Below are 8,755 nucleotides of genomic sequence, written 5' to 3'. Positions count from 1 at the left end.
CTGTTCAGCATCCCTCCCTCACCTCCTTTGCTAAGTGGCCTCATCCAATGGACACAGGTCTGGGAAGGAGACCCAGACTTGACCAGGGAGTCCATCCCAGTGAAGACTCCCTCACTCCAGAAGGGAGACATTCTATGACCTCTTTGATTACCAAGTGGAAAGGATACGTGTTTGGTGTTGCTAGTATTCATGTTTCTAACCACGGGGCAAAAATCCAGTTGCGTTAGGAGAAAATGAAGCTAGCAAAGTTAAAGAGGGAGAGAGAGAGAGAGAATGGGAAGGATGTGGCCCCATGAAACCTTAGTCTAGTCTCTGTCTGAGATCCCTGGAGACAGCCTAGAACCCAGATGACCTGCAGCCTGTCAGCTGCCCCATGTTTTTTCATAAAGTCTCCTTTTCCCTCAGGCCTCTTTCAATGGCGTTTCTGTTTCTTGCCTGTGAAAAACTCCTGTTCTAGTCCCGCCGCATGGAAAGGAACATTGGCTGATACAGAGCAAGAAGTCCCAAGGAAGGATCCGTTTGAGATCAGGGAATATTTTCCTGGAGAATCAAACTGTAAATGCCAAATGAAACACTGCACAGAGGCAGAGCTACCAGAAACTTCGTGAAGAAGACAGATTGAAGAAGTTCTGCTAGAACTCAGAGGATAAATCCGGAAACTGCAAAAAGCAGGAGTGATGTAGGGGGGGTGGGGGGAGTTGTCCAGGCGATCTGAGGTAGATCTGTAGGCCAACAGCCCTTTCTTCAAAAAGATTTGCTTTAGGATTCAGTGTGCAGGGTGTTCTAGTTGATAATGTGGTGCATGAACTGGTAAGACACCCCCCCTCCCCCTCAGCGGGCTCTGTGCCAGCAGTTTGTAATCAAAAATACTATCTTTTTGTTGCAAAACAGCTGGGGAAATAAAGCCGATAAATAGTTTTGCATCATGCTGGATCAGGGTTTACTGCCAAATAAGTGTTGTTTGTCAGAGATTTTAGGATTTTGGAATTGTGACTAAAGGGACCTGTAATAGGAATCCCAGAAGGAGAACACAGAACCCATAAAAAAGGAGACATGAGCAAAGAATCAAGGGGTGGAGTGGGGAATATTCAAGAACTAAAGATAGTCACAGTTTGAAGCTCAAATGTCATAGAGTGTCAGGTGAAATTAAATTGTTTTGAAGATATTCGGGCCGCCTGGGTGGCTCAGTGGGTTAAAGCCTCTGCCTTCCGCTCTGGTCATGATCTCAGGGTCCTGGGATGGAGCCTCGTGTCAGGCTCTCTGCTCAGCGGGGAGCCTGCTTCTCCCCCGCCCCCCACCCGCCTGCCTCTCTGCCTACTTGTGATCTCTGTCTGTCAAATAAATAAATAAATGAAGTCATTAAAAAAATTTTTTTTGAAGATTTTATTTGTTTGACACAGAGAGTGCATGAGCACAAGCGGGGGGAGCAGCAGAGGCAGAGGGAGAACCAGGAGCCTGATGTAGGGCTTGAACCTAGGACTCTGGGGTCATGACCTGAGCTGAAGACATGTGTTTAACCAACTGAGCCACCCAGGCACCCCTGGGTGAAATTACTTTAAACAAGACCTAAATGCAGTCTAGTCACATTTTTAATTTGGAAGAAAAAGGTCTATAAGAATATAGAAAATTCTAATAAATAATTCACTATGCTGATGTCCTAAGCCTCCATACCAAACTCTGTGCTACAGACAGCAACATATATGTTATATTTATACATATGGATCACACACTAGGCTACAAAGAAAAGCTCAGTTATTTCTGAAAGATAATCGGACCAAGGTCACCCAGTTGGGAGGTAGGCATTCAACCTGGAGCCACACCTCTTTACTTCTCCCCATATCTTAATAATTCTCTGAGGACAACAAGAGGATAGTAATTCACTTCCAAGTACTGATCACCGAGATGAGTACTGTAATTTGGTGACAAAGACTACCACTGGCGAAATGCCTAGAACAGCATAAATATTCAATAGATGCTAGTTCCGTGAATAAACGAGCTAATGAAAACATGAAACAAGGCTCACTGAGGAATGTTGTATTTTACACGAGATATACTCAAAAGCACTTCGCTTTCTAGAACACGGCTGAGACATGGCTGGGGAAGGCAGCTGTTGTTTTTTTTTTTATAATGCAAGGGATATAGTCAAGCGGCCATTAGGTACCATTAGGGGAACATTAAGACCAGGATGTATGTGGGCCCTACTGCAGTAAGCCTTCCCTGGGGTGACAGAGATCAATGGGAGACAGGGCCCAGAGAGCTTTAATGGTCTTCGCGTACTCTTCCTCCAAACTCTTAGGCCTCCCCCGTGGTGACCAACCCCAGAGGAATGCACATTTAATTCAACTTCTAATGCAGGGAAATCGATAGCGTTGCACCACGGACAGTTTATCACACGTAATCTGAAGTTTAACACATAAATAAATAAGTAATATACACAAACCATGGCACTTAAAAGTACCATTAGGGGGCTTCTCTTTTCCCACAAATCAAAATACTTCTTATATCTTATTAAATTTTGCACATTAAAAAATAATAAAATACTTTAAAGAATTCTAAAAAAAAATCTAGGCTGGAATTGCTTGGAAATGTTTCCTTTAAAATAATAATTATGGGGCGCCTGGGTGGCTCAGTCATTAAGCGTCTGCCTTCGGCTGGGGTCATGATCCTGGGGTCCTGGGATCCAGTCGCACATCGGGCTCTCTGGTGGGGGGGAGCCTGTTTCTCCCTCTCCCTCTGCCCCTGCTTGTGTTCCTTCTCTCATTCTGTCTCTCTCTGTCAAATAAATAAATAAAATCTTAAAAAAATAAAAATAATATTTATGATGACTTTTATTTTTTTAAGATTTTTTTCTTTTCTTTTTAAAGATTTTATTTATTTGAGAGAGAGAGAGCGCTTGCTTGAGAGACAGCACAAGTGATGGGGGGCAGAGGGGAGGGAGAAGCAAATACCAACCCCCCCCACACACACCACTGAGCTCGGAGTTCAACTTGGGACTTGATCCCAGGACCCCGGGATTATGACCTGAACTGAAGGCAGACGCTTAACTAACTGAGCCACCCAAGAGCCCCAAGATTATTTTTTTTTAAACTAATCTCTGGGCGCCTGGGTGGCTCAGCGGGTTAAAGCCTCTGCCTTCGGCTCAGGTCATGATCCCAGGGTCCTGGAATCGAGCCCCGCATCGGGCTCTCTGCTTGGCTGGGAGCCTGCCTGCTTCCTCCTCTCTCTCTCTCTCTCTCTCTGCCTGCCTCTCTGCCTACTTGTAATCTCTATCTGTCAAAAAAATAAATCTTTAAACTAATCTCTACACTCAATGTGGGGCTTGAACTCAATCCTGAGATCAAGATTTCCTTGCTCCACTGACTGAGCCAGCCAGGCACCCCTTGATGGCTTTTATTCTTAATGATACTTTGTAAGTTGTTTTAACATACTTTATTCTTTTTTGATGTTCCTCCTCAAATTCTTGTGAGTTACAACAAGTAAACCCATTTAGCAGATGAGCAACCTGAGTCATGAGAGGAGACTTACCATAGGAAATGGGAGTCCAACATCCAGTGGAGGGTATTTTTAGTCCCCAGAGGGACCTGGTTCTATTTGGAGCTGGTGGGGGTAGGGAGATGGAAATAGTTTGACCCTGGAATTGTGTCTACCACTGGAATTCAGACATGTCTAGACCTGGTAAGCTAGATTCGCCAGAGGTCTTTACGTTTTCTGTTGGTTTATTTTGTAGGTGTTTGGAGACTTTGGGTGGAATGAGGAAGTTAATCATACCCCTTAATTCACAGCTCATCAAAGTCACCATCAAGGAACCACTCTTATTTCTTCAATTATATTCTTTCTTTTTAGACCCAACCCCACTCCATCTATACAGAAAGTTCGAGACAGGCAAAGCCGTTCTTTAGTTACCACGGTGACGGAGGACCAGCAGTGTTTCTGCGGTACTGGTAATGCTTTTTTATCGGCATCATGGTTATATAAAATTATTCACTTTGCAAAAATTCATTGTGTTGGGGTGCATGGGTAACTCAGTGGGTTAAAGCCTCTGCCTTAGGCTCAGGTCATGATCCCAGGGTCCTGGGATCGAGCCCCGCATCAGGCTCTCTGCTGAGCAGAGAGCCTGCTTCCCCCTCCTCTCTCTCTGCCTGCTGCTCGACCTACTTGTGATTTCTGTCTGTCAAATAAATAAATAAGATCTTAAAAAAAATTCACTGTGTTGTATACTTACGATTGGTGTGGTTTTCTGTATGAATGTTACACGTTAATACAATTTTACTTAAAAAAAAATCCTGCTGGAAATTTTAACGGAATTGGATACGTTTATAGATGAATTTTCGAGAGAACTGTCATCTTAGCACTGCCAAGTCATCTTATCCTTGAACGTGTTGCTAAAATTTTGTTAAGAGGGATATTTGTCACAAGGGACGTGGGTCTGTAGTTTTTGTTGTTGTTGTTTTCCTTGCAAATGTCTGAATTTAGTGTCAGAGTCAGGCTGGCTTCATGGAAGGGGGTGGAGAGTACCTCTTTTTGATTTTCTGGAAGAGTTTGTAAAGACTTGGTGTTAGAGTTTCCTTAAGCATGGAAGAATTCACCAATGAAGCTACTTGGGACTGGAGTTCTCTGTGGGACGATTTTTTTTTTAAGAGGATTCAAATAAGTCAATTTTAATAAGATCCTCTACACATACATTTCCTACTGAAAACTGAAATAGCACAACAAAAAAATTTTATTACAATGTCTGAAAACCAGAAAAATCTAGCATATGTACCTCCCCTAATTATGCTCTAACCAAACCACCCAAAGTGTTCCCGTATTCCTTCTGCACAAGTTACTTGGCTTCCAATTTTTGATAGGAGGTCTTATCTTACTTAATGACTTCAGATCTCTCAAACACACAGGCAGCATAACCTATTAGTGCTTCCTTAGGTCAAATCAAAAGGTATAAGAACACAGACGTCATTCAAATGCGAACTACAGGATTCCTCACGTTACTGGTATCACGGTAGAAAAGATACAAAAAAGAAAAGCCTAATCCTCTCACAGATTATCAAAATATTATAGTTTTTCCTAATACAGAACAGCTTTCCACACTGCTGCAAAATGATCCTAAAACCACTAGCAAAAAGAAACATACAAGAATAAAAGTTTGTTTCCATTGGCTCCATGTCATAATTATTCTCCATGCTGGTTTCCTCAGACAGATCTTTATGATACAGGTGATAATGACAGCGACATCTGAATCTTCCCACTCTGTTTCACCCTCCTCTGTTTCCCTCTGCTGTGGATCTTTTGGAAGCTGGGACCCCGGGTTTAGGTAGCGTTGGCACTGAATCATTCGACTCATCCTTGCCATCCTTTTCTTTCCGGGCTGTTAACAAAGTCCTTACTCCAGTCCTCCTCCCACTGCGGCTGAGGATACACTCCACCGGCCCCTGTGGTTTCCTCTCTGCCCTGCTGCTGGGATCGGTATTCTGGCAGAGGGGAAAGGAAGATGATACTAGAGTCCAGGGTCAATATACCAAGGTTCTTGGTTAATACTTCGGAGATCATTTGAGAGGCACCTGAACCTTCCTGGGAATCCTCTTCGATGGGTGTCTGAGACGATCCCAGGTTGGGTAAAGCTGCTCTGGCGAATCCATTGGAAGCCTAGTCAGAGACCGAGGCTCCTCCTAGATCTTCAGAGTCCAGTGGGAGATGATGCTCGGGACCCAACTTGCTACGAAGTGGCCTGGCAAGAACCTCTGTGGGACAATTTTTAACGTCAGGTTCTATTTCTTTAATAGACGTAGAGCCATTCAGGTTATCTATTGCTTCATAAGAGAACTTTGGCAGTTTGTGTCTTTCAAGAAATTTGTCCCTATCATCTAAGTTGTCAAATTTATTGGATAAAGCTGTCGAGAGAATTCCCTTACTATCCCTTTTGTATCTGTAGAATCTGTGGGGATATCAGCTCTCACCCCTAATACTGCTAATATTGATCTCTTTTTTGCTGATCAGTGTGGCTGGTTCTTCTCAAGGAACCAGATTTTGGTTTCATTGATTTTTTTTCTATTGGTTTTCTTTCTTTCTTTCTTTCTTTCTTTCTTTCTTTCTTTTTTTTGTTGATTGATTTTCAACTCTAATCTTTATTATTTTCTTTCTTCTTATTACTTTGGATTTAATTTGCTTTTCTTTTCTAAAACCATAAGGTAGAAACTGAGAACACCGTTATGAGACAAATAAATCAATGGAATAGACTGGAGCCTGGAAACAGGCCTCCACATTTATGGACAACTGGTTGGTTGTTTTTTTTTTTTTAAATAAAAGTGCAAAGACAACTCGGGGGGGGGGGATGATCTTTCCAACAAATGGCGCTAGAACAATTAGATATCCACACACACACAAAATTGAATTGTGATCCATATCTCAAAACATGTACAAAATTTTACTCAAATGTATCACAGACCTAAATGTAAAACCTAAAACACTAAAATTTCTAGAAGAAAATACAGGAGAAACTACTTATGGCCTTGCATTAGGCAAAGATTTCTTAGCAATATCAAAACATTCTTCATAAAAGGAAAAATTGATAAATTGAACTTTTGCAAAATTAAAAACTTCTGCTCTTTGAAAGACCTTGTTAAGGAATTAAAAAGATAAGCCAGAGACTGGGAGAAAATAGTTGCAAATCTGATATTTGATTAATGACTTGAATCTAGAATATATCCAGAACTCCCAAAACTCGGGAATGAGCAAAGAAACAACATATATATATATAAAGATTTTATTTATTTATTTGACAGAGATCACAAGTAGGCAGAGAGGCAGGCAGAGAGAGAGGAGGAAGCAGGCTCCCTGCTGAGCAGAGAGCCCGATGCGGGGCTCGACCCCAGGACCCTGGGATCATGACCTGAGCCGAAGGCAGTGCTTTAGCCCACTGAGCCACCCAGGCACCCCAAGAAACAACAGATATTTTTTTAAAATGGGCGAAATATTTGAAGATACTTCACTGAAGAAGATGTGTGGATAGCCAATAAGCACATAGAGACAGTCAATGTCATTAGTCATTAGGGAAATGAAAATTAGAACCACAATTATGTATCATTACACATCTGTTCGAATGGCTAAAATGAACAGATCAATCATACTACGTCTTGGTGAGGTGGTGGAGCAACTGAAACTTTCATACATTGGTGGGAAGGTCAAATGGTAAATCCGCTTTGGAAAACAATTTGACAGTTGTGTGTGGGGTTTTTTAAAGATTTTATTTATTTGTTTATTTGAGAGAGAGAAAGATAGTAAGAGAGAGTCCGAGTGGGGAAGAGAGGGAGAAGCAGGCCCCCTCCCTGAGCAGGGAGCCCGATGTGGGGCTTGATCCCAGAACGCTGGGATCATGACCTGAGCCAAAGGCAGATGCTTTACCGACCAAGCCACCCAGGTACCCCAATTTGACAGTTTTTCTTCCTTCCTTCCTTCCTTTTCTTTCTTTCTTCCTTTCTCTACATCCTTCATATAGTTTAAAATTTTTCCTCATAAAGATTTTGTGCATTTTTAGATTAATTCCAAGATTTGTGATAATTTCTGTTGTTATTGTGATATACCTTTATCATTATTTTTTCATTATTTATTGTAATAGTATCATCAGTTGTGTATAACTATGTAATAAACCACCCTAAAACTTAGCGAATGAATACAACTGTTTTACTACTCACAATTCTGGAAGTCAGAGGTTTAGGCAGTGTTCAGTAGTCTTCTTGTTTTGTTTTGTTTTCAAGATCTCACCCATTCATTTGACAGAGAAAGAGAAAGCACAAGCAGGGGGCAGAGGTAGAAGGAAAGGGAGACGCAGACTCCCCGCCAAGCAGAGAGCCCAACCTTGGGACACAGGACTTGATTCGAGGACCCTGTGATCATGACCTGAGCTGAAGGCAGACATTTAACTGACTGAGCCACCCAGGTGTTCTTCATTAGAGATCATTTTAGATAATTTACCACTCTAGTGAGGAGGAGCACTGCTAATTTTTTAAGTGATCATTTACCTGTTGACCTTGGTGAACTCTCTTAATAGTAAAATTTTCTCTTCCTTAACAATCCTTACACCTCTGATTCATTTTTCATTCCTTATAATGATGGCAAAGACCTCAAGTACTACGATTAAAGGTATCTTTGACAGTGGGCATCCTTGTCCCCCCCCCCCCAATTTTAAAGCAAATGAGTCTGAAATTTCTCTACTAAATATGCTGTATTTCTGTAGGTTTTTGGTAGATAGGGAGTTAAGGATATTCTACTCCTAATTTTCTGGTAGTTTTCTTTTAAGTCATAAATACCTGTTGAACTTTACCAAATGTGTTTTCTGCATCTACTAATTGCATGTTTCTTTTTCTATTGATTAATTTTCTGATGTCAAACTGTCCTATTACTTTAATAGACCCTACTTTTTGTCCTCTTTTGTATTTCTTTCCTAATGTTTTGTTTGAATTTCCCCATCTTTGTTCAAAAGTAAAATGAGGCTACAATTTTATTTTATCTTATTGTTCTATGTGATTTTAGAATCAAGTTTTTACCAGTTTCACAAAGTGATTTGGGTCACTTTCTATTTCTGTTTTCTGGAACAACTTGCATAAGATAGGGGTTATATTCCTTGAGAGTCTGGAAAACTTATCTATGGAATTATCAAGGCCAGAGAGTTCGGGGGATGGAGGAGAACATCTTGATTATAAACTTATTTTCTTTCTTTCTTTCCTTTTTTTTTTTTTAAGATTTTATTCATTTATTTGGCAGA

The 8,755-nt window shown here is 41.2% G+C and overlaps 1 pseudogene; it reads right to left on the bottom strand.

Annotated features, from left to right (window-relative positions):
* Nucleotides 1-639: 639 nt before the first annotated feature.
* Nucleotides 640-5,633, bottom strand: LOC123930021 (annotated as a pseudogene).
* Between the last annotated feature and the right edge of the window lie 3,122 nt (nucleotides 5,634-8,755).

This window comes from Meles meles, chromosome 18 (genome assembly GCF_922984935.1).
Source record: "Meles meles chromosome 18, mMelMel3.1 paternal haplotype, whole genome shotgun sequence".
Lineage (NCBI taxonomy): Eukaryota > Metazoa > Chordata > Mammalia > Carnivora > Mustelidae > Meles > Meles meles.
Note: the sequence above shows the minus strand (reverse complement) of the source record. Positions and strands in the feature narration are given on the sequence as shown.